This window comes from Ursus arctos, unplaced genomic scaffold (assembly GCF_023065955.2).
Source record: "Ursus arctos isolate Adak ecotype North America unplaced genomic scaffold, UrsArc2.0 scaffold_28, whole genome shotgun sequence".
In the NCBI taxonomy this organism is placed as follows: domain Eukaryota; kingdom Metazoa; phylum Chordata; class Mammalia; order Carnivora; family Ursidae; genus Ursus; species Ursus arctos.
The window spans coordinates 10,947,705-10,973,668 of NW_026622963.1; the positions used below are offsets into that span (position 1 = coordinate 10,947,705).

The 25,964-nt window shown below is 48.5% G+C and overlaps 1 protein-coding gene across 22 annotated transcripts in view; it reads right to left on the reverse strand.

Moving 5' to 3' along the window:
• Positions 1 to 21,865: 21,865 nt before the first annotated feature.
• The window catches only part of HMG20A (high mobility group 20A), a 75,979-nt gene continuing 71,880 nt past the window's right edge, over positions 21,866 to 25,964 (reverse strand). For all 22 annotated transcript variants that reach the window (XM_026478583.4, XM_057303677.1, XM_057303670.1 and 19 more), the window contains one exon: positions 21,866 to 24,297. The gene's annotated coding sequence lies outside the window, so the exon portion shown is untranslated. The remainder of the gene's footprint in view (positions 24,298 to 25,964) is intronic.

Consider the following 25,964-nt stretch of genomic DNA (forward strand, 5'->3'; position numbering starts at 1 on the left):
CGCCTGCTGGCGGCTGCTGGAGGCAGCCATGCCGTGCTGGGCCCGCCCAGCACTTGAACCCTACCCAGAGACCCTGCACCTGGCAAGGTCAGGCATGATGCTGGGGCCTTGGGCCCCCCCACGCCAGCCCGGGGAAACTGGGCAGGTCTGTCCAAGGAGATCAGGCTGGAAATTAAAAGAGATTCATAACTGATGTAGAAGCTCTTAGCTGAGAGCAGCCTCCTTACCCCCAATACATTTAAGCTGTATTTTACCAAATGAATTAGAGGCTTCCTTTCATACCAGCCACTGGAGCACTTTGCCTGCCACTGTGTTCCAGCCCTTCCACCCACACAGGGACACCCAAGAAGGGGACCGGCAGCTCTGTCCGAATGAAGCCCTGGCCTAGGTGCGGCACTGGGTTTCAGCCACAGTTGGGCAGCCAGACGACAAGTGCCTGCCTGCCTCCCAGCCTGGGGAGGCCTTAGGAACATGGCCTGCTGTGGATGAGGGGCTAATGTGCCTCCCTGGTTCTCCCCCCTGTGCATGTGACCCACCCCTCTCTTAGAAACACATCCCCCCTGTGGCTCTGTAGTGATTGAGGTCAACCCAATTCAGAAGGCTTGAACCCGTGTGTCCGGAGTGGCTGCCTGGACTGGATGCTGGGGAATCAGACCCATTCCTACCCTGGGAGCCTGAAGGAACTGCTGTCGCACTCAGCAAAGTGTGTCTGCAGCCACAGCAGGCCCAGCCAGAGCGCCACGTGTGTTCAGAGGAAGGAGTCCTGCTGTCTGGTCATGGATGGTTTCATGTTGAAGGAGGCGGAGAGGAAGAAAGCTCATGGCTCTTGGAGGTGAAGTGCACAGCTCTTTACAGTGTATAAAGCATGTCAGTATGTAAAATCATCCCCAAGGGCAGATCGGGAAGTGGAAACCGCTGTATCCCGGTGCAGGGCACAGGCCTGGTCGATAGAAGGTACACAGTTCATCTGTGCTAAGTGAACAAAGGGGTCCCAGAGGCTGGGGCAGCGGCTCCTCCCCGCAGGGCCTATGAGCCAGGGCTGGGCAGAGGAAGACCTTTACTTAGGAGCCCTAAGCCTGGAAAAGAATAAGGTACCCCCCGCTTCCCACGTGCAAATTAAAATAAAGCCAGTCCTAAATCACAAAATAAGACTAAGGAAGTCCTACAATGGTCTGAGTTTTTCCATTATGACTCTGAAATGATTTTTTAAATGAATAATTTCTCCCAAACTTCTCATTTGGGTGTGCCCTGCTTTGCTGGTGTCCAGGCAACTACAGGGCCTGGCCCATTCCGTCCTAGCTGGGTGCCTCCTCCTCTTACGGACTCTGGCATGGACTCCTGGCGACAGGACCTCGGCGGCGCAGAAAGATCCCAGCCGTGAGGTCCAGCAGGCCTGGATTTGAACAGGACACCACCGCTCAGCAGATCAGACCCTGAATGAAGGGCTCGTCCCAGCCACATGGTGGCACTGGGCATGACGGAAATGAAATAAGGCGTGCAAAGGGTCTGGTGCACAGCGGGTGCTCCGGAAGTCCCATGCGGGTCCTTAGCTTTCTGCAGCTCTCACCAGAAGCCGACCTTGACAGCAGAACCCTGGCGGCCTTCTGAGTCAGAGGTGGGACAGCGTGGCCAAGCCTGAGAGCCAGCGTCTTCTCCCACTGCAGGCTCAGTCTGAGTGCAGGGCCGGAGATGGGCCCTCTGTCCGGGGACCTGCCCCTCTCCTCTGGGCCATTCTAAGCAGAGTATTCAGGAAGTGTGCACAATGGGCTTATTGTTATTCGAGTAAAACAGAAATAGCTTTGGAACTGAAGACGGTGGCGGGGGTGGGGTGCCAGGGCTGGTGGTACTTGCTTTTTTAGGGAAGCTTTTTCCTGAGGGAAGCTCAGACTCACAAAGGTGAGCTTTGGGTGGGCCACCCAAGGGCACTCAACGTGCCCCTCCCTCATCCTCCCTCATTCCCCAGACCTGCGCCCAGCACCAGCCCCCACGCCTTCCCTCCTCATTTCCTCCTGCCTTTGTCTGTCCCTGTGCCTTCACGCCCTCCCTCTGTTGGAGGTCAGGCCCAGGCTGCCAGAACCACTCTGCCCACGCCCAGAACAGGAAGTGCCCGGAGACCTACCCCCCACCCCAAGGACCAGCGGTGCAGAGGTATCAACACCCCAGCTCGCTTGTCCCTGACTGGGACAACTCTGAGGGGTCCCCGAACTTCCCGTGGGATTGGGCCAAAGTCTGTGCAACTTTGCTCGATGCCATGCTGGCTTGGCTTCTTCTTCTTTGCTTCCCCATCCCACTTCCTCCTTCTCTGCTGTTCTTTTCTCCCCAGATAGCATCCTGATAAATCACTTTCACACAATCCTTCCCTCAGCCTGTGGCAGGGGAGTGCTCCCCCGGCCCAGTGAAGGGAGGTGTCTGGGAGAGGTCAGTCGTCGTTGTCGTCGTCGTTGTCGTCGTGGGACAGGCTTCCCAGAGCTGGTGTGTGCCCCGCCTGACTGGCCTCTGTCCTCATGGAGGGGAAGGGGGGGAGGAGGAGAAAGGGGCCTTCCTGCCTTTGCCCCCTCTGCAGCCCTGGAGTGGAGGTGCTCACTGAGCTTTCTGCTGCCGTAAGGTGGGCACTGAACACACGCCAATGGGGGCCAAGGCCGGCATGTTTAGAACACTTCCTTCGTCAGCAGACCACTTATGCGAGAGTCTGGGGGCCACCACCCGGGGCCTCCAGCCAGTCACGCCCATTTTACAGGGGGGAAATCAGAACGGGGGCGGGGGCACTCCACGTGGCGCTCTGCCTTGCAGTGGCGCTTCTCAAATCCTTGGCTCCCTTCCCAGAACTCCCACTTTGGGGGGAAGAGAATAGATTGCGTTCTAGATGTTCAGCAACAAAGGCAAAGTGGCTGAGTGGCGGTAATGAATAGCAAGAAAGAGGAGTCAAGAGGGCAGGCTCGCGCTTCAGCCGGAATGGACGTGCAGGGACAGGAAGCACGGTCGCTGCTCGGAGGACGGTCCACAGCTGAAGCCAGGCGGGAGAGGCACCCCTGTCCTGCTCCATCACAAACCAACTGCTGGCACGGAGGGAAGGCATCCTGCAGGGGAGGGTGGGGGCTCATGCTGGGTGCAGGTCTGGAGAATGAGGGAGAATGAGGGAGGGGCAGGTTGAGTGCCTTTGGGTGGGCCACCTAAAGCTCAGCTTTGTGAGTCTGAGTTTCCCTCAGGAAAAAGCTTCCCTAAAAAAAGCAAGTACCACCATCCTGCACGGACGTTTGGCCGTGATGGGGCTAGGGGCTGCCCATTAAGGACACCCTGAACCAAACTCAAGCCCCTGGGATGTTCCTGAAACTTTTCAAGGACTTTCCAGAGAGGGCCTAGCCAGGACGGGAATTGGGGTATGCATAGGGTTACTAGATAAAACACGGGACATCCAGTTAAATTTGAATCTCAGAAAACAGCAAAGAATGTTTTTAGTATAAACTTGTCTCTAATATTGCATAAGATGTACTTATACTAAAAAGTTATTCATTGTTAATCTGAAATTCAAACTTAACTGGGTGTCCTGTATTGATTAATTTACTAATTACTTTTTTTTTTTTTTTGCTACATCTAGCAACCCTAGGTGAGGGCCAAAATGGTTGAAGAAACAGGACATTTGCCCCAGTAGCCGGCCCACCCTGGGGGACAGGTGCGTTGGCCTTCAGTTTCAGGAGAGCGAGTTAGAACCAGAAGATGGAAATGATGGCATTTGGAAATAACAGCTCTATGGTCTGTTGGAGAGATATGTCTGTTGGACATATGGTCTGTTGGAGAGAATAAGTGGCAGGATGAAGTTACAGGCCAGTCGCCTGAGTGGCTGCTGCTTCTGAGCAACCTCAGACTTCGGCCTCTCAGCCTCGGTCTCCCCATCTGTGCCCTCCATGGACCTGCCTCTGACCCCACAGGCCCTGAAGTCCACAGCAGCCTGCTTTGTATCCTTATTCCCACCATGTTTCTCTGGCGGGTGAATCCAGAGTAGCTGTCCCGAGTTTCTGGAACAATGGCCTGGTGAGGATGCAGAGGCCGGTGTGTCTCCCTACGCCCACCCGTGGATGTGGAAGCAGAGGGCGTGCTGCTGAGCCCTAAGGCCGTGCCCCCTGGGCTCACTGTGATGTGCAGACATGGTCCTGCAAGGCCCTTACTACATCTGGCCGGGCGTCTGGGGACCGGGCAGCCCTGAGCCCCTGCCTGGAGGGGAGAGGCTTCTGAGCAGCCGCTGACTTCAGGAACCAGCCCCAGCAAAGCCTTCCTCTTCACCCTGGCCCTGGAGGGCTCTTCCAGCGTCAGCGTTGGAGAGGACAAAGCCTCAGAGCAAACATCCCAGTTGAGGCCTTGCTCAGTGTTCAGTGGCCTGCTGCCCATAACCCCAAGCCTCGGAGTCAAGACTCACGTGCCCTGTGCCAGGCACCCCCATGAACACATAAGCCTCATAATAACTGGGTGGAAATGTTCCAGCCCCTGTGGCTCCATTGTTCCCATACACACGAGACAACAGAGGCTCTCAGAACTGCAGAGAACTTGTGGAAGCTGGTGAGTGGCAGGCTAGCACTTAACCCAGTTTTTTTTTTTTAAAGATTTTATTTATTTGACAGAGAGAGACACAGTGATAGAGGGAACACAGCAGAGGGAGAGGGAGAAGCTGGCTTCCCGCTGAGCAGGGAGCCCAACGCAGGTCTTGATCCCAGGACCTTGGGATCATGACCTGAGCCGAAGGTAGACGTTTAACGACTGAGCCACCCAGGCGCCCCTTTACCCCCAGTTTTAACCCCACCTGCGGGTTGGCTGCTTCCTCTGTCCCCTTCTCTGTCTGTACACTCAGTTCTCTGCTGGCAATTTCCCCCAAGGCCTCCAAGGCTTCCTGCACAGAAGCCCTTCTCCCACTCTTGCCCTCGGACGCCCCTCTAACACGGCACCTCCTCGCGGGCCCACCTGCCGCCCAGGACTCCTGGCATTTGCACAGCTCTCTCTAGTTTACAGAGCTTTTCCCAGGATCTTATGTCATGTTGATTTCCCCAACGGAGACTCCAGCCCCAGTGGGGAGCATCTGTGGCTCTTGGGCAATTACCTCTGAGAGGCCAGAGGAAGCACCCATGTGCAAAGAGTTCCTTGCAAAATGTCAGACTATTCCAAGTAAACAGAAACAGGCCCTGAGCCAGCTCAGCTGCGGCAGGGAGGATCCTGGGAATGAGGCCTCCCAGGCTGCAGCTCAATGCTCCCCTCGGCTTGCAAACCTCATCCCACTTCTCAGCACCTGCATGGAAGGACGCCCCGCTCATTAGCTGCCCGAGGATCTGCAGAACCGCGAGCCCAGCTGCTTTTGCTCATTCCCCCTGGCCCCGGATGGCCAGTAGGCTACATGTGCAGTCCCGTAGCTGCTTCTTATTTCCACCGGGCTCCCACACCGATGCTGTAAAAGGGGACTGAGGACTCTTGGCCAGACTGAGACTCCTGACTCAGTTTCTCTTTAGTAAGTCTTTCCTCATCAAACTCTCTCTAGATCCCAGGGACCCATGTGCCCTGAGTGAGGTGGTGTTTGCAAAGCATAGAGTACACTGTACTTTGAGCCTAAACTTAAGTCCTGGCTCTGCTGCTTTTTTTTTTTTTTTTAAGATTTTATTTATTTATTTGACAGAGAGAGACAGCCAGTGAGAGAGGGAACACAAGCAGGGGGAGTGGGAGAGGGAGAAGCAGGATCCCAGCGGAGCAGGGAGCGCCATGTGGGGCTCGATCCCAGCACCCTGGGATCACGCCTGAGCCGAAGGCAGACGCTTAACGACTGAGCCACCCAGGCGCCCCACTGCTGCTTTTGACTTGTGTGCTTGTCAGGGCTGCCATAGACAGCTGCACAGGTTGTACACTACCTTGCTATTCAAAGTGGGGTCCAGAGACCAACAGCATCCTTATCACTTGGGAGCTTGTTAAAAATACAGAATTCAGGCCCCACCTCAGATTGACTGAATCAAAATCTGTTTTAACAAGATCCCCAGGTGATTCAAACATCAAAGCTGGAGATCCACTGACGAATAAGGATTCCAGGGAGCATCACGACACAGGCCGTGGCGTGACTGGCACTCCTGGGATCACATGACAAGCTGGCCTTGCTCGGGCGAATCCTCTTTGGGTGTCATCTCCTGGCCTCCAAATAGTGACAAGAATGCCTCCCTCTCCGAGGGGCTGTGCTGTGAAATGGGGGCCGAGTGGGGGGGCCTCACGGGGCTGGTGCTCCAGCAGGCCTGGCTCAGGCTGACACAGAGACGTCTCCTGGCATGTGAGCGCGGGAATTTGCACCGCACTGATGGCTTTTAGGAGAAACAGGGTCCTTATGTTTGGGAGCTAGAAAGTTTTCAGGGAATTCTCTGTTCAAGCGGGTATCCAATTTGCACTCAATTTTCTAGAGGATGAAGCGGATGAAGGAGGTGGACTAGTGAAATGAGGGTAGAGGGCTGCGCTGGGATCAGAGCTGGGGTCTTGTCTGCCTCACTGCCCCCCCACCCGCACCCCTCCTCCCCACCCCCTTCACACTCAGGCACTACTCTGTCTTCAACGCCTGCTGGAGATAAACTAGAGAGGACTGAGATAAAATTCACATCTTCCTTAAAATAGAATACCTTAGTAGATAAATGGATAGCTCTTTCCCAGGCTTAAAGAGGGGATGTCAGGACAGATGAGAGCATCGGAAAGGAGTATGTGGACACCTACTTTCTAAGCACTTACAGTGTTGCTAGGCCTTGTACTGAGCTCCAAATGCAGGATGAAGACACTGACCCGTTCTCACTTTCCTCCCAGTCTGGAAAGGACACATGACCTATGCTCCAGAAAAGCTAACAGTACAACGCCCTGGTTGTGAAGTCCACTGACTTTATGTATTACCGGAGGGGTTAAGCCAAGAATGAGAAATCGCTGGGTGAAGTAGACATGGAAGATTCTAGAAGATGCGGTATTGGAAAGGCCTGAGGGCAGGTAGGATTAGATCGGAATAGAGAGCAATGAGTACAAAACTAGAAATTTCAAGGTATGTCTATGGGACAGGATGGCTTGATTCATCTAGAACAGGGCTATAATCCATTGGGGCTGCCGTAACAAAATTCCACAGACTGGGAGGCTTATAAACAACAGAAATCTATTTCTCACGGTTCTGTAGATGGGAAAATTCAAGATCAAGCCACTGGCAGATTCTATGTCTGATGAAAGCCAGCTTCCTGATTCAGAAATGGCCTTTTTTTCACTGTGTCCACACAGGGCAGAAGGGGTGAGGGATTTTCTCTAGAGTCTCTTATAAAGACACTAATCCCAGCTTTCGGCACACACACACACACACACACACACACACACACACACAGAGAAAGAAAGAAAAAGAAAAAGACTAATTCCATTCATGAGGGCTCCACTCTCATGAACTAATTACCTCCCAAAGGCCCCACCTTATAATACCATCACATTGGGGGTTCGAATTTCAACATGCAAATTTAGGGGGATATAAACATTCAGACTATAGCAAGAGGTCCACAGTCTTCTTCGGTAGACGTCCCGAGAGTAAATACTTTAGGCTCTGCAGGTCATATGTTCTCTGCTCCAAGGACTCAACATGCCATTGTAGCTAGAAAGCAGCCATGGAGAATAAGCAAGTGCACCAAGGAACATGGCTGTGTTCCAGAACAACTTTGAAATTTGAATTTCATGTAATTTTCATGTGTCACAAAATATTATCCTTCTCTTGATTTTTTCCAACCATTTAAAGATAAAAAAATCGTTCTTTGCTTACGTCTATACAAAAACACGAGGTGGGACAGACGTGGCTGGTGGACCATAGCTTGCCCATTTCTGGTCTAGGGGCAGGTTGGAAGGCAGGCTGGGGCCAGATCCTGGTGGGCATTGGATACCAGGTTAAGGAATCTTTTCCCCAAGTCAAACGTAGGAAACCATGATATTTAAACTTCCCTAGATTGGAGCCCTCTTCCAAGGCACTTTCTTCCTAGATAAGTTGCTCCCAAGATCGTAGGAAGGGGACCCATGATGTTGTTGGGCAGAAATGAGGGAGGAAAGGTTTGGGGAATAAAACTGAGAATCACTGTTAGCCTTTGAAAGCCCTAGATACCTAAGAATCAGCTAAGTGATTAAATGAAATCACATAGGTCGTTAAATACTTGAATCTGGAGCTAAGAGCTGAAGATGGAGGTAATATTTTAAACCGTGGGAATTGACACGCCCATTCCGGAACAGAATGTAGAGAGGGAAGAGAATGGAGCCAAGGACGAGCCCCGCGGCACTCTGTTTCTGGGGGTCGGCTGAGGACTGGCAGGACCCGGAGAGGCGAGAGGAAACGGCAGGCTTCGAAGGCAGAAGCCAAGGGGAAAGAGTGACTGAAGGAGCAAGCGGCCGGTGTGCCCAGCGCTGCTGAGCCCAGTGGAGGGTGAGTGTGGAGCGTGTCTGGGGGTCTGGTCATGGGCAGGTCTCTGGTGACCTTGATAAGAACAGATCAATGTGGAGGTGGGCGTGGAAATCAGAGAGCAGAGGTGATGCAAACAATTCTTAGGAGATATTCTAACCTTCCCAAAGGGATGAAATGAAGCATTAGTCATAGGAAGGGTGAGGGATGGAGTGAAACTCCACACGCTTCTATTGCGTGCCTACTCTGTCCCAGGCACGATGCCAGGCACTGAGGATACAAAGATGGGAAGGGACAAGGCCCGAATAACCACACTCTCATATGATCAGAGTCCAGATAGGCCTAACAACAGCGGTGTTGGTGAAAGGAACACTGGAGCCGTGGATTCTGTGTTTGGGGAGCAGAAGAAGCATCCCAGGGGGGGTGTCATCTGGCCTGCTGCTTGCAGATGAGGAAGGATAGAGAGAGAAAAGTCCTGCCAAGCAGTGGGGAAGAGGATTTCAAAAAGGCACAGTCGGGAAGGGGAACAGCAAGTGATCTGATGTGGCCTGATGGGTAGTGGGAATGACAGGACATGGGGCATGGCAAGAGATGCTTTTGGAGACATTGGCCAGCTCTGATGGGATGGTCCTTTGTACCTTGCTAAAGAGACTGAAGTTTGCCATAGAGGGAACAAAGGGCAAACCGTGGTCCACCTGCTGTGTGCCAGGCACTGAACTAGCTGCCCTTTTGAACGTGGGTTCAAATCCTGATTTTGCAAGGCATAATAGCTACGTGGCCTTGAGCCCTTTAAGCTAGCAAATCTGTTTCAACTGCAAAATGGGGAGGGTAATGATTATCCTCTGAATTATCAGAAGGCTTAAGTAAGACCATAAAAGCAAAAGCAAGGGCCAGAACGATGATTTAAATAGAGTGATAGTTGCAAGCTTAGATTTGCATTCTATAAAGATGGGTCTTAGAGTGGCAGGTAGGACAGATGGGGGCGCCAGGATTAGGACTAAAGGGTGACCAGAACTGCTGCAGATCTAGTTAATAAGAAAAGCAAACCAAAGAGCTACTGTTGGAGCCCAGGGGAAAGCTGAGTGCTGAGGGCCTTAGAAAGGCCTGGCCCGGGGATAGCTGAATCCGGGGTGTTCTGTGAATGAGGGAGGTAGGGGCACAGCCACGAGGAGGGTTACAATCCAGGGAGAAGCGTGCAGAATGATTTCAGGTTCTCCAGCGTGAGTGGGCAGTGGAGCTCTTAACTGAGCTGGCAGACACACGAGAAACTGTCGGTTTAGGGAGACTATATCATTTTGGACAAATTGAGTTTGAGGATTCCACAGAATGCCAGATGGGGAAGGCCCGAGGGAGCTGGGACCAGAGACAAGGAACTCCAGGGAGGAGGGGTGGGAGACTCAGACCTGACCTGTGGATACAAGAGGGACAGCCTAACTCCTGGAGAGGGAACGCAAGCCAAGGGCCAGATGGGGTGTGAGCAGGGGGGTGGGGTGGGGCGCACTCTGGAAGGTCCCTAAGAATCCAGTGTTTAGGTCAGGTGGGAATAATCCAAGACGTAGTTTACACAGAACTTCATAGCCTACTGGAAACTGCATGGCATTCATCCATTTTGATCCCAGAGTTTCAGAGCTAAAAGGGAGCGTGTAGTCTTTTCTGTGTTCCGTAACTTTTAGGGCTGGGCGCTGTGAATAAGTAAATGGCAAGAAGAGAAAACTGCTTCCTGAGAGGAGAATGCCCAGTATTAAATGTAGCAGTAGTCCTAGATTTAAAACGTATCCGCAGCATAGTGAGGACACAGCCCTATCAGTGGACTTCACCGTCAGTACAGACCGCCCCCTCAGTCCCCAGTTCCAGTGAAGAGAGGGTCAGGAGATGTCAGCTGGCTTTCGAGGGGATACAGAAGTGGCCCAGTGGGGAGTCACAGCGTGGAGGTCTTGGGAGAACCCATCCGCATGTGTTTCCATGATGTTTGTTGTACGTCAACAGCCTGCCGAGGTATGTAGGGCCCAATTAAATCCCCATTTTACAGCTGAGAAAAACGAGTCTCTGAGAGATGAAGAGACCCACCTCCCGTCCCAGCAGTGCCAGCAAGTGGCAGCCGTGAGCGGGAGCCCCAGGTCTCCCTGCTCCACCAAGGTCAGGCTTTCTTCGGCCACCTGAGCCGGAGGAGGGCTGGCTGTGAGGGCCAGAGGGGCCTAGGGACTGGGGCCCACAGGGGTAGGGAGCAGGGGAGAGGCCCCCCGCTTCAGGTTCAAGTTGCTTATTTTGCATGAGCGTAAAATTACTGCACAAGTCCCAGAGAATAAACAGAGTTAACACTCCATTAAATACAATGGACTTTCTCCGGAGCTTCCAACGCACCACGAGTGAAGCGAGCTGAGCAGGAGCTGGCCCGTGAGTAAAATGTACCTCGCACACTGCCTTCACGCTTTCAACAAAGAAAAATCCAGCACAGGGAGAAGAAAGCGCCGGCAGCGGCTCTGCGGGCTCAGGGCTGAGGATCCGGTAATGAAGTCTTTCTGGAAGGTAAGAAAGGGCTGTGTGCTGTGCGCTATTTTTAAACATGCTGGAGCAGCACATGTATTCCTGCCCCTCGCACTTTCTCCAGCAGAGGAGGGGCCCCGGGGGATGCAGCCAGGAATTTAGATGCTATTTATCGTATTTCCTTTTATCAGTCAAATGATTTTCCTATTTCCCACATAGATAAAGATCTTCTGCTTACAGCTCCAGCTCGTTGACCTTGTCAGGACCGCTGTGCAGTCTGGAAATTGGTCCCAGAGAGAGAAGGGCATTGTTGCTAGGGGTTGGCTCCGGCGGGTTGGGTTTTTCTTCTCCCAGCAGGGAGGAGGTCGTTTTGCCAAAACATAAATAAATAAATAAATAAATAAATAAATAAGTAAGTAAAATAAATAAATAAATTAAAAACCTTGCCCCCCCCAACCAAAAACTGCTTGTGCCCGTTTTTGCAAAACCGCAAGGTTGTCCGAGCAGTGTGTTGGTGTGCCAGACTCCCCACACTCCCACCTGAATATGTCCACATCATCCTTCCCCAGCACCGCTCTCTCCACCCCCCTCTGCCTCCCCTGCAGCAGCAAGCCCGACCCTGCAGCCCGCCGGGGACCCACTGCCGTGTGGCTGTCTTGGCAGACAGCTAGCAGAGGGGGCGGCAGCTCGGTCTCAGCTTGTAAACGGAGCCAGGCTCTCTGCTGTGCCAGCTCTGGAGGCCCCTTGGAGATGTGTGCCTGAGTGGGAGCAGTTGCAACTTCCCCTCCGCTGGAGCCAGCAAGGCCTCTGGAAGCTGCATTCTTAGGCAAGGGTGTGGCCGGAGGGCGGAAGGTCTCTCCCTGGGCAGGCTGCCCTCACCGCCTCGCCTTGCCTGGGCCTGCTGGCCAGGTTCACGGGCAGGAGCTGCACCACTGTTCCGCACCTTCTCGGGAACAGGACCAGCGGATGCTGTGGGAGGCTGGGGTTTTATTATAAATCCTCTTCATTTCTGGCTTGTTCACAACCGCAAAACATGCAGAGAGCCAGCTAGACGGAGGGAAGCCAGCTCCTTGCAGACTCGACGTTTGAATAGCAAGGAGCTGCAGGCCCTCCTCAGACCAGCGTAGGTCCGCTGTGGGCTTGAACAGGGCCGCCAGCTTTCTGGAGCCCCCAGGTCCCTCCCCACCCATCGTGATGCTTCCCGGCCAGGACAGCAGAGGGCGCTGGCTCTCCCGACAGCCTTCTGTCCCGGGCAGCTCTCCCACACATCTGGAAATGGGCTCTACCACTCTCTTACGAAATGTTGGGTGAGGATCTGTCCGTGTGAGACGTGCTGGCACCGAGTGAGCGAGCATACACATCAAGAATTCCACTTTCTCGTTAGTTCAGTTTTCCCCTCAAGAGCACTGGTGGAATGTGGGGAATTTGCCTTGCCAGGGCAGCCAGCACATTGGAGGCTTGGGCTCCGTTCAGCCTGGGTGGAATGCTTGGAGGGACCACCTCTGGTCTGAAGCCTTTGCCCTTCCCTCCCACGTGGAGGGGGGAAAAGAAAACAGAAGAGCAGGACCTCCCCGATCTTTCCCCCAGGGGAAGAAAGCTAAAGATGTTTGGCCTTGCCCCTGTGGGCTTTCTGAAGAGAGCAACTGCACACATTTCCAGGTCCTTGAGAAACAAGATCTAATTCTAAGAAAGCATCTTCCCCTGCCAGTGACATTTGCAAACAATGGAGCTCGGAGAGGAGAGACTGGCCGGAGGAGGGCAGAGCCGGAGCCTGGGAAGGGACCTGGTTGCTATTCCCAGAATGCTGCCTAGACGTCTGCAAGCTGCATGCATTTAAATGTCCACATTTTCCTGCAGAAGCCAGCAATCTGTACTTCTCTTGGCCAAACAACACATTAGTCTAATATGGTGTGGGAGAAATGTGTTACATTCTTTTATGAACAGAATGTTAACACCACCTAGAATCAATATTTATATCCAAGAACACAATGAACTGGCTTGTTTTGTGCTGCTGCAGGTTTAAGAAAGGGACATTTGGGGGAAGCTGGAGGTTCCCCTTGCTCCCACCCAGAAAGGCAGGCCCATGGCAAAGCAGCTGGGGCTCAGGCATCCAGAGGGTTTCCGCCTCTGAGACACTGCTAGCTCCCTTCCTGCCCCTGCTGCCTTCGTCTCCTGGGATTTCGAGAGGAAGCCAGAAGCAGCAAGTGGGGCAGGACGTTGCAGTGGGGGCCAGGACATGAGGCAGTATCCTGTCCACGTGACAGTTTGGGGGAAGGAGGGTCAGGCTTGCATCCTGGCACTTTCTAGTGCATATCAAAGTGAGAGCTGACACAACAGAAATCCTTAGAGGAGAGGCTTCTGGGGGCTGGAGAGCAAGGGATGGGGTGAGATGGCACTTTCTCTGGTGTCACACTGGTGATGTTCTTTTGGCCAGGCAGCTCCCTCATCAGAGACAGCCACTGTGATGGAGATGGAAGCCAGTCGCTTCTCAGAATGCTGTCTGTTCCTCTTCTCAGAATGCTGTCTGTTCCTCGGAGGTTTTTGGGAAACTCCATCAAGCTCTTTAGGCTGTTTTGTTCCTGAATGCTGTTTTTATTTGACTGCTTTTAGAAGCCTCTGGGCCTGCAGCCTGGAGTCAGTGCCTTGCTCCTAACATGTAAAGTCCTTTCCTAATTATAAAAACAAAAACAAACACCTTTCTCCCTCACCTGGAAGATTTCAGTTTTGCCTGCCCTGGAGCATCTAGAAACGTGAGTGTCCTCTTCATCTCGTGGACTGAATTGGGGCCTCATTTTGCAGAGCAAGCAGGCCCACTTCGTTTCCAGATTAGATGCCGAAGGTTACCCCTTTAACAGTAGCACTTGTCTCTCATTAAATGCCCAGAGCTCATTATGGTATTACCTGCAGAAAAGTCTTCACTGCTTTAATAGGCATGATCTTTAGAAAAGATCCTTCGGCTTATGTATAAGGCCAAGACATGATTAATCTTGGCCCCATTTAGCCGTGGGTCAGATCTTCAGGCTACAGTGAAACCTCTTTGCAAGATCACAATTTACAGTTTTCTAAAATTTATAGCCCTTTCCCCTGTGTCGTTAGCATGTTTACTTGTTGCCACTCCCTCGGTCTGTCCTGTTATTTTCTTCCAGTTCTAGGAAACAATCAGTAAACATCCCAATCATATTTGCTATAAAATCGGCCGTGATAAACAGTATTTCACTGGAAGGCACGAGGACGTTTAGCATCTTTATAGAAGCAAAGCTCCCCCTGCAGAAATCCCACACGAGGAACCTCTCTAAGTTAAATGCTCTAAACACCTTCAGAGATACTGCCTGATTTAAGCTGACTGGAAAGTTGCACCTGGGTCCAGATGCAGTTCTGGTATCAAGGGCAGAACAAAGAAATAGTCAAAGTTGACAGGAGGGCCAAGGATCAAAGAGTGAAATCTTTAGTACGGATGGTGGAGGTCGGCAGGGTCTGACTTTGTGCCTGTAATTCAGTGCCGGGATCTGAGAGGAACGGACTGACACTGAGCACCTCCTTAGGAGTCTTTAGTAAATGTCACCCCAAGTCCATACCTATCTTTAAGCTTTAGAATTGTCGCTATAGATGCTTATTTAACACCCACCCTCCTGCATCTCAAATGAACGTGCCCACAAGGATCTCTGCTTTGTAGACATTCCTGCCTGCCCCGTCTGCTCCTTCTCCAGCCTTTCCCTCCCAACAAATGGCACCTCTATGGATCTGTTTGAAGCTGGAGATTCGTGCACAGCTGCCCTCTCTCCTCCCACTTTCCCACCTCGAGCTGTCACTCATCTTGCTCATTCTACCACCCACGCAGCTTTACTGCATCCTCTCCTCCCTCCATTCTCTGTTCAGGCCTCAGTGGGAGCTCCCACCACCAGCGTCTCTCCCGGGGTTCAGCCACAGCCACACCTTCCCTCCCTATTTCAATGCTTTGCTGCCTACAACCCACCCTTCCGAGAGCAGCCAGGAGAATTTCCGAAAACCACAAGCTGGATTCTATCACTTCCCTCTTTGATATCTTTGGTGGTGTCCCCCTGCACTCAATACCCAAAGTCCTTAAGGTGGCTGAAAGACCTTCTGTGGTCTAACTCCTGTCTACCTTTTGCCACGCTTCCCCGAGCTTCCTCTGCTCCCCTCCCCTGATTTTCATTTAGCCCCTTTACAGCACCGACAGAGGCTGGTCTTCGTCCTCTTTTGCTGACTCCTTACCTAAGTCCTACTCCTTGTTCTGGTCTCGTCTTAAGTGTCACTTCCTTGGAGAGGTCTTCCCTGACCCCACAGTCTAAAAGAGGTCCCTACTCCCTGCCAGCAGGCTCTGCAGGACCACCACTCTCTTCCTCCTTTTGAGCCCAACGGTGACCACCTATTGACTTAGCTTTGCTTAATCATGTTTCCTCCCTGAGAAAGCGAGCTCCGCGAAAGCAAGCATCAGCTCTGTTCTGCTGCATTCCTTGTGCCGAACACAGAGGGGAATAACTACTAGTTGAACCGATGAATGAGACTACACGGCAACCTGGACAGCTGCTGCGAGGGCTTGTGCTACTTTAACGGTTGATGCCTTCCTGACCCTGTCTGGCCAGACCGCGTGTTACCCCCCAATTCTTCTTGAGGAGTCCCTCACTGAGGGTTGGGAGAAACCAAGTCAAATTCCCAAATGTCTCTCCAGTGTCTCTGCCACGCCCACCACAGCTTCTTCCTGCTTCTTGTCCTGACTGTGCTGACAGCCTGCTGACGCGTCTCTCCCCACACTGCTTTGAATTCAGGAGTCCAGCAAGGACTAAGAACTGCAAATACGAACAGGGAAAGAAAGTTGCTTCTTGATTTTCATAAACCTCTAACTGAAATTTTGCACCTTTTTGGATGTTAAATATTGGCAACGGGGCCCAGTAGTACTGGCAGGCCCTGTGACTTTGCCACTAGCCGAAGCACAGATATTCCACACCACGTAACAGCTGTTACAGATGTTGAAAACCATGTATGATCATTATTACTTTAAAATTATGGTAGTTATTAGAGCTGCTGCTAGAAAATGTTATTTAATCCTTTAAGAGACACAAGTATTCCTGTGTAACTCATTTTAAATATTCTGATAGCTGTATTTCAGTATAGTTGGTTTCCTTTGTAATCCTACATACTTTATTTTCTGCACCTAAAAACATCATTCCGAGAAGCGTCCATAGGCTTCACAAGATTGCAAAAATGGGTTCATGGCAGAAAACATGTTAAGAACTTCTGGTCTAGTTTTTCTTCATCTCCCGTCACTGCAAAAACAGCCTTGATGCCTTGCCCGGGACAAATAAAAGCTAAGTCCCTTAGTATGCAAGGCCCATTTATAACCCATTTTCAAAAAACTCTTAAAAATATATACATATGTATATATATATATATATATATATATATAATCAATACCCTGGATTCCTGTGTTCTAGGAATTACTTGAGTACAGCAAAAATGCACTCATATCTCCAGTTCTATTTTTTGCTTCTCTTAAAGAACTCCAGTTGACCCTTGAACAATGCCAGGGGTTAGTGGTACCAGCTCCCATGCAGTCAAAAATCCACACAGAACTGACTTCCCAAAAACTTTACTAATAGCCTGCTGCTGCCTGGAAATCTTACCAATAACATAAATAGTCGATGAACACGTATTTTGTATGTTATATATATTATATGCCATATTGTTACAATAAAGTAATCCAGAGAAAAGAAAATGTTAGGAAAATCATAAGGAAGGGAAAATACATTTATAGTACTATACTGTATTTATTGAAAAAATCTACGCAGTTCAAAGCCATGTTGTTCAGGGGTCAGCCGTACTTTCTTTAAGGCCTAGCTCAAACTGTTATCTTGGTAAAGCTCTTTTTTGACCTTCCCCAAGCACAACCTTTGTATTTTCCAAAACAGTTTGCTTACAGCCATTTGATAATTTATCAGACTCTACTGTAGTCAGCTTTCACGTGTATTCTTTCTTACATTGTGAACTTCTTGAGGAGACGGACATCCTCAGCTTTATACCTAAAACACAGAGTATGTATTTGGACAATATTTGAATGAATGACTATATCTAAAATATTCATTCTCTTGAGGGGTGACTAAAATCCATAATGACCACACTAGTTTGTCCTCAAAAAAAAGAACTTCTTTTGATAAGTGGAAGTCCACTTAAAAATACAGCAGCCCGGAGGACACTTGGCTAATTCAGTGGATGGAGCGTGCGACTCTTGACCTCCGGGTTGTGAGTTTGAGCCCTACTTTGGGCGTAGGGATTACTTAAAAATAAAATCTTAAAACAAAACAAAGCACAAAAAACCACCCCAAATTAAAAAAAAAAAAATACAGCAGCCCCAAGGAAAATAGATTATTATCTTACATTCCAGTGCCTGGACCCAGCTGCCTTGAGTTAATGTCTATCCTTGAAGATAGCAAAAGCACCCCTGGCAGGAACCCATTTGCTGATTCCATAAACCTTTTGGCTGTATCACTGATGTCTTCTCACATTACCCTTCTTTGAATGACGCCAAACATACCGGCCAGTCTCCTTCAAGCAGACGCTTTCCATTACTTGTCCCAGGATTTTCTAGCCATCAGGTTATGGTATGATTTTTATATCCTAGAACATTCAGCTGCTTTATGCCAACCTTAAGCAAATGCAAGGTTTGAAAAATTCTTTTCCTAAGGAGCTTGAAGAATTAAAAAGGAGACCATTCCTTAATTTCATAGTTCAACAAACAGCTTGGGTAGCTGGAGCTTCGTGTGTGTGCATGCGCTGAGGCTGGGAGGAATGTCAGCAAACACTGACCTGAAGTTACAGTCTCACGGAACCACAGACTGAAGAGCTGAAAGGAAACGTTTAGTGGATAGCAGAGAGATCGAAGTGTCTTGCGCAGGGGCTCATCTGCTGGTTGACTCTCAGATTTAGCAAGTCCCACACAGAACTTTCGCTTTTTCCTCCATGATGTTCCAGCCTTAAGTCAATTCCATCTCAGGTAATGGCACTACCCAGTTGCTCAAGCCAAAAACATCTAGGCTCGATCCCACGATCCCGAGATCATGACCTGAGCCGAAATCAGGAGTCGGATGCTCAACTGACTGAGCCACCCAGGCGCCCCTCTGAGGGAGTTAATCCTAATTCTTTTCTTTCGTTCTCCACATTCTCCTCACAACTTCTGTCCATTACACTTTGAAAATATATCCTGAATTTGTCTGCTCTTTTCTGTCTGCATGGCCACCACTCGAGGCCCAACTATTGTCACTTCTGCCTTGGACTCCGGTGCCAATCTTCTTCTTTTTTTAAAGATTTACTTATTTTGAGAGTGAGAGAGCGAGGGCGCGAGCACGTGGTGGTGGGGAGTGGCAGAGGGAGAGTCTCAAACAGACTGTGCTCAGCGTACAGCCCCACGTGCGGCTGGACCTCACAACCCTGGGATCACGACCTGGGCCCAAACCAGGAGTCGGACCCCCTGGGCCCATCTTCGAATTGGCCCGATTCTGCTCTTGCCCCCCCCCCCCCCCGCCCAGTTCTGGACACAGCAGTCAGTGACACGTGGGCCACATGGATCAGATCATGACGCTTATCTTTGTAGAGCTCTCTTCACACGCCACTTAGAATACAATTTAAACTCTCTACCACACCTTGCAAGGCTCTACACGATCTTGTATTGCCTACCTGGCAACTTCAAAGCCACTCCGACTCTCTTGTCCTCTGTTCCAGCCTTACGGGTTTTTCTGTCTTCCTTGAAATCCCACAGCTCATCCCTGCCTCAGGATTTTGGCTGTTCTATTCCCTAATAGAATAGGCTCCTTGGAGTCAGCCTGGTCTGTCTTTAAATGTTACTTTTTCAGAGAAGCCTTTCCTCTTAGTTATTTTGTAGCATTCCATCTTCTCTTGGCAACCCGCGGAGGGGAGTTTGTTAGGTTATCTGTTTATAGTTTCTTTTCCCCTAGCAGGATATAAACTCCATGGGGACAGGGAGCTGGAGTTATCTCCTGACAAATGAAAGACATTCGGCAAATATTGTTGGATGATGAGGTCTAATTCTGGTTCTCACACCCAGCATACTATGCCCCTGCTCTGAACTCAGGCCAGTCCCATTAAGTATCTCTAAGACAGTCTGACTACAGAGGAATGTGGAGTCAGAACTATCTGGGTATAATCCATTGTCTCTTCCCAGGTGCAAACTGCTTATCATCTTTGAGTCTCAATTTGCTTACCTGTAAAGTGGGTACAGTAGACCTACTCTATAATGTTGTGGGAAGAATTAAATGACATAATTTATATAAAAAGCAGAGGAGAGTGCTTGGCCTCTGGTATGTCTAATTGTTCTCACTTCCCTTGAATCTTTCACAAATTGTAATAGTTAACATTCAGGTATCTATTCTGTGATAGGTACTAAATGTTTTACATGGATTAGCTAATTTAATCCATATAAAACTCTACACAATAGAACTATAAATATCCCTGTGTAACAGATAAGAAAACTGACTAGTTTAAGCAACTTGCCTAAGGTCACACAGTAGAAAACTGCAGAGCCCAGCAAAATAGAACGCAGCGATCCCATCCAATTTCGGAGGTAGTGAAACGTCATGGACTGGCTTTATTTTGACCCCCTTGGTAAGAAACATATTTTACATTCTAACCTAGCACATGTATATGAACTAAAGTGGGAAAAAAAAGTTTTGCAAAATAATACTTACCCTTACTATATGTTTTCTGACAGTTTCTCTTCATTTTAATTAATTTTTAAGTGGGCTCCATGCCCAGTGCAGCATGGAGCCCAGTGCAGGGCTTGAATTTCTAACCCTGAGATTGAGACCTGAGCCGATATCAAGAGTTGGGCGCTTAACCGACTGCACCACCCATGCGCCCCTCTGTTCATTTCATTTTAAAAAATGTTTTTGACCGATTTGATTTAACGGCCTACTAATAAGTCAAAAGCACACTTTGAAAACCATTCATCTAAGTTACAATTAATCCAACTATTATTTTCCAGCTATGTCAACCTCTACTAGAAAAACTCTGATTGTTATCAGCTAGCCTTTGTATTTATGTTTCAGATACGGGTTTTATTAGTTAAGATGCGGACCCCTCAGGGCTCAGACCTACTCCCCATTGCCAACCCTCCTGCAATTATGCAAAAATCATCTGTCAGGTGAGATTCAAGCCAACTCTTTCACTCTCCAAAAATTATTTACCTGTATCAAAGCTCTTAAAACAAGGTGCCCATGTTAGAACTTTTTATGCAGTTTCTCCCCGTAGACACATGTTCCCACGAAAACTACAGTGAAATGGTTTCTGGATGGGGGATGAATGGACATTGACATTTTACCTGCTCTCTCAGTCCAGAGTTGGCACATGAGCTAGTGTTTATTTCTATAGATATTCTGAGTGCAGGGTATGTGTCAAAAGGCAAATAAATGAAACAAAGAAAAAACCCTTGACTGGGAACTCTCAGTTGCAAGGCAGGAAATTCTTTCGGAGGGCAGGAAGTAGCTATGAGCTTTTCCTCCAAGCAGTGCTTCGATTCCCCCACCCTCAGGGAAAGTTTATCCTGCTGTTGTTTTAATCCAGCAGATGCTGAGCAGTTAGAGAAAGGGAACAAACAACTGGGGGAAATAATACCACCTGTTTATGTTGACTTTTACCAAACAGGACTGGCCACCAGCTGTTGAGGGGTTTGGAAGAAGCTAAGGTGGGAACAGGAAAGGGGAACTCAAGAGAAGCTAGTCCTCGGCTTTTTTGCTGTTTGGCGGTGGGGGTGGGGTCCCAAGGAAGTATAGGACCAATTCTCAGACACAAAGGCAAAATAGTGCACCCTGCTCACTGATACAGCAGGGCTGGCTTTGGTGCGTGCAGAGTAACACGTAACTGTTAGTTGCTTACTCTGTATTCATTTCCCCCTTCTTCAGTGACTGTAACTCATGTATCACTGGGGGAAGTAATGTCCAAGGAAAGGTGACATTTCTTGGCCTCCTTTAGAGTGAGCTGCTGTCACATGACTGAGTTCTGGAAATGTTGAGTGTGATTTCCAGGAAGACTCTTTAAAGGGTGCTGACTCAGCTGGGTTTGCCCATTTTGTCCTCGCCCCCTTTTCTTCTTCATACTGCCCAGAATTTCAAATGATGGCTGATGGTCAAGTGGCTACTTTGGACCATGAGGTGACCCTGAGAAAGGAACCATGTGGTGGTGCGGACAGGAACCATTATACTGGTCTTGGACTACCAACCTTTGGAATACTTTTCCATGACAGAGATGCATTTCTTGTTCAAGTTTTTGCTGATTTGGGTTTCTGTTAAGCGTGTAGTCAAGCCCCATCCTAACTGAGTTGGCTCAATAATTCTTGGCACTCATGTAGCCAAGTCTTTGTGTCCTCCAAAGCATGGTCACTCCTGTTCCCTAATTCTAGCTTTCTAACAACAGTGTAAGAGAGCTGTGAGGCATGTGTTCTGTCAGGAGAGGACACTGGAGCTGGAGCAAAGCAAATCTTGCCCAATGCAACACCACCAGTGGCTACTTAGAGAGCAGCAGGCTTTGAAAGCCAGGTTCTCTCACCTCTAGGATTTTAAAAGCATGGTGGAAATAGGTGAGAGATTCCCTTTAAAAATGATTTTGATTAGTTAAGTAGTGGTTATTTTTAAAAGCAAGCATCTAAGGACAACTAATCTCTTCTGTCAAAAGAAAGAACATCAGACTTCTTTCACATTGCCTCCAGAATACTACTGCTACATTAAAATGAATTACAACTCACTGTATTGTTGTAACATACATTAAAAGAGTTGAACTCTCAAACAAGCTAAGACACGTTTTGAATAAGCAATTAGTAAAATGAATGTGTTAATGTTTTAAAAGCATAACAGTCTTGATGATTAATGTGGAGTTGACAAAGTCTTTAAGATGAAAAGGCAGAGGTAGGACTTTTTTCATTACAATGCAGGGAAAATTGAATGAGGTGGATTCAACATAGAAAAGTTTTAATGAGGCAAGTGTCAAGCAAGCATATCAACTTCTTCAAAAACAAAGAAAATCTAAAAGTTTAATTACAAAAACACTTGTACAGAAAACTTGGCATTTCAACAGTTCCAAACACATATACACAATTTTTTCCCCTAAAATGTAATGTTGTCAGAAATAAAACACTTTGTCTTACTTTCCTCAGCTGCTCCTTGTGTTTTAATGAAAGAAAAAAAGAAATCCGTAACACTGAATAGGCAACAAGTTATTTCATGAGAAGAACCTATAAGTGTGCAGGAATATCTACAAGTATATTGGGGAACATGAGTTAGGTACTGCGTTAGCCTGTAACCTCACTTACCACCTCCTGGTTAAGGAACACAGACCTGCTTTACAGAATCTGATAGTTTTGTGGCAGCTGAATCCCAGCCATCGGAGTCAGGTGTGTAGCAACTGGGAGAGGCAGTATTTCAAAAGCAGCCTGCGTAGTTTGTGAAATTGGTTTCAGAGTGTAGGCTCTTGCAAGGTGTGGGGCATTCCTGAATATGCAAATGTTTCAAGTCAATGTCAGATGTCCTAGCTAGAATCTGGAGAATGATAATCTTTGGACCAAGGTACAGCCTTTCCTGGTCAACAGTGCTGGTAACAAAGGTGCACAAAACTGACACAAAGGAGAAACAGAAATATCAGGAGGAGAGGAAAAGGAGACAAAGTGTCTGGAGGAAGGCAGACACAGACTTCCAGAACTGGCTTGGCTGTCCTTCTGTGACACACAGGGTGTTCTAGCTTGGACTGAGCAGGCAAGGAGGCTGAGGGAAGTGACAGGAACAGCAGGTGAGGGCAGGAAAACAGAAAAATACAGAACAAAGCAGGCTAGGCTTATGGCGACAGATAATGCTGGGCTCTTATTCTAAGAAGTTGCCAAGCAGTGGTGTGTGGGCTTCAGTGCATGGAAATTTGCCGTGTGCTCACATAACATTTTTTTTAAAAGGTTGTTTTTGTTGTTATTTTATTTCCTTTGGGCTAATAAATCAGGTACGGAGATGCTGAGAAGACAGGATGGTGCAGCAACACGACAGGGGGTTTCTGGCTTGTGCCCTGGCTCATGAGCAGATTGTGAAGGGGACACACTTCCACCTGCTTCAGTGGCGTGGTGCCGAGACAATGGGCTCAGCGTGCCCCACTTTGGTTCCAAAGATCTCAGCTGCAACTGTCAGCCTTGTGCTCTACAGCATTGAAACAAAACACAGCAAAACCTGAGGGGAGACTCAGAAACCTCTCTTCCCTTTTGGTGTTAAAAAAAAAAAAATCACTTCCTAAGAGGGGAAAAGGAAGGGAAGCCTGTCCTTTTGACGTAGATTTTGCAGTTGCGGCTACAGAAGGAAGACGAATTCCTCCGTGCCCTTGCTTGTCAGCTCAGGGACGATTTTGAACATTTCCACCTGTCCCTATCCTTGCATCGGTAAACCTAAAGCAGCCAGGGATTCCCTCAGTTCTCACTCACGATACACTTTGGGTTGTTTTTTTTTTTTCAATGCCAAATGAGAAACTACTTTTCCCGTTCTCTCCTATTTGCCAATGACCTTTTCCTTAGCAAAAATGCTCCACAAGACATTGCCAACAGATGGGAACCGAAGAGCCTTGCTGGGGCTGGGACACCGTGTCTGTGCAGGAGCAATGCTTGGGAAACAGCAGGCAGTAGCAAGGAGGAAGGAAAGAGCATTCTCCTTCAGGGCAGCAATCACAAAGCCTCGGTGAGGGCCGGCACCCACTGAGCACCATGTGGGGTAGGAAACACAGCCTCGCTCCACAGGGCACTGTCAACAAGAAGCTCCTTTCTTTGGAGTAACAGCAGGACAATGATGGGAGAAGCCTGGGCCTGTCCAATGAGAGAAGCTCTCTTTCAGAGCCCTGCTGAGCAACAGAGCCCAGAGGTCAGAAAATGGAGATGTCGAACTTGGAGGGGGTGAAGGAAATAAAAAATCATCCCCAAAGGTATATATATAAAAAAAGTGACAGGTAGGTAAGAAAAGCAGAGCCACTGAGAAAAGGGTCCCATGCGATAGAGCAATGAGAAAGGCTTCCCTTCTGCTGCAGGAGAGGTCAGGGTCAGGGTGGCCGGTGGGCAGAATCTATGCAGACCCACTTTATCAGAAAGAAATGCAGATGACAGGAAACCGAAGACCTGGGAGAGTGGCTGTATATTTTCAAAGCTGCACAAGGACAGTTCCACAGGAAGTGTGTATCCATGTTCCTCCAGCTGCTGTCTCATACGGCTTCCAAGGGCGAAGGCTTGAACTCCTCTAACCGACAGCTCTTTCCCAAGCAGAGCAATTTGTACCCCCTCTCTGCCTCCACTCAGTTCAAATTTCCATGGATGGCTTCTCATTCCTCACAAGTAAAACCACTTACAGAACATCATGGCGCTCTAAGACCTGTAGGATTGGGAGGGAGAAAAACAATGAAGATACCCAAAAGGTAAGCACTGATCAGAAAGGTTAGGGCTCTGGATTAAAAAAAAATGCTCTGTTCTATTTCTGGTAGGGTTGAGGTGAGGAGCAGGGTGCGTGTAAACACAAGAGCTCATAAAGCTGCAAGCACACAAGCTCACTGAGATGTTTTAGATAACATTTCAATGCAACATGGCCCCGCTCCAGTTCAGCAACAATGGGGAGGTAGGAAAATCGTCAGCCCAACACAGAAAAGGGCCAAATCTGATGATGGAAAATTAGTACTCCATTTTAGCGCAAAGAATGCATAATCAATCAAAACCAATTTTCTTCAAGCATAAATGTAAAAATTTTGGTATGCATGTAGAAATGTATTGTGTGCACAGGATCAATACATTTTCTTACATTGCTAAAAATGCAATCGTGTAAGAAAGGTTTTTTTTTCAATTCCTCAAAGAGCCGAATATTTTTCATTTGGTTAAGCTGAAATCAAGTAACATATGGATTTTGACAGTTTATGTAACATGGTCACCTCTCAATGTGAAATTGCCCCCACGGTTTCCTCCCAGTCCTACTTTTTTTCTAGGTACCAGTTTGACTCGGAGAAAGGTGACAGCTGGGGCAAATCTTTCATTGTATATCCATAAAAATGATTTTTAAATAGGCTGACCAAAATTTTATAACATTATAATTACTGGATTGTAAGTTTTTCTATTTGCTTCCTATTTATCTTAATGCTCACATTCCAAGGTTTTTTAGTGCTTTCCCCTTACACCTACCCCCACTCCTTACAGCAATGTTTTAGAAAGCCTGCTGAACCAAAATTTAGATATATGTGTTCTAGTCCTGGATTCTGCACTCATCGACTTAGATATTTTTCAGGCAAGACATTTCACCTCTTTGGGACCCAGTTTCTCCCTATGTAAAATGTTGGGATTTCTAAAGGTCCCTTCCAGCTCTAATATGCTCCTGAAACTGCAGAACATTGGCTTCCCTTCACTCACTGGCTCCTGACAGTGGACGCAACCTTTGCCAAGCTCACGTCAGAGTAATTAATTGCACCACGAATGCTGGGGATGTCAGGCCTAGCTGTCTGTACATATTTGTATAATGAGGCCAAGCTAGTATTAATCACAGTCTTTATAATTGTTTCATTTGACAGTTTCGATGGGTGTGGGGAACTATCTACTCTTAGTTACGTTTGCATGACTAGATTGTAAGAATCTGTAGTAATAAGAACAGTTCACATTTCAGGTATTTCTTTTTTTAAGAGCAAAATACAGGTTAAAATCAAGGATAATGGTAACATCTAGGTTTTCAACGATACCTCTGAAAGCAGATACTACAGTTTAGATCCTGAGATAGGCAAAGCTTTAGGAGAGTCTTACTGGCAAAATGCTCAAAATAGAAAACCACTTTTGGCTCAAAACTTGCAATAACTGCCCTATACCTATGTGAGGAGACACCATATTATCAATTACTGTGTTTTTCACAATCTTCCACAGTTTCTCCTAGCTCTCTCTTTTCAAGCCTACAAGAGTGCTAATTGAAAACACTGTGTGAAAATGAGAAGGATGATGAGCTCCTGAAAATCCCAGGCCTAGATTTACAAGCTGTTCCCTTCATAAACAGCAGCGGTAATGCCACTTCTT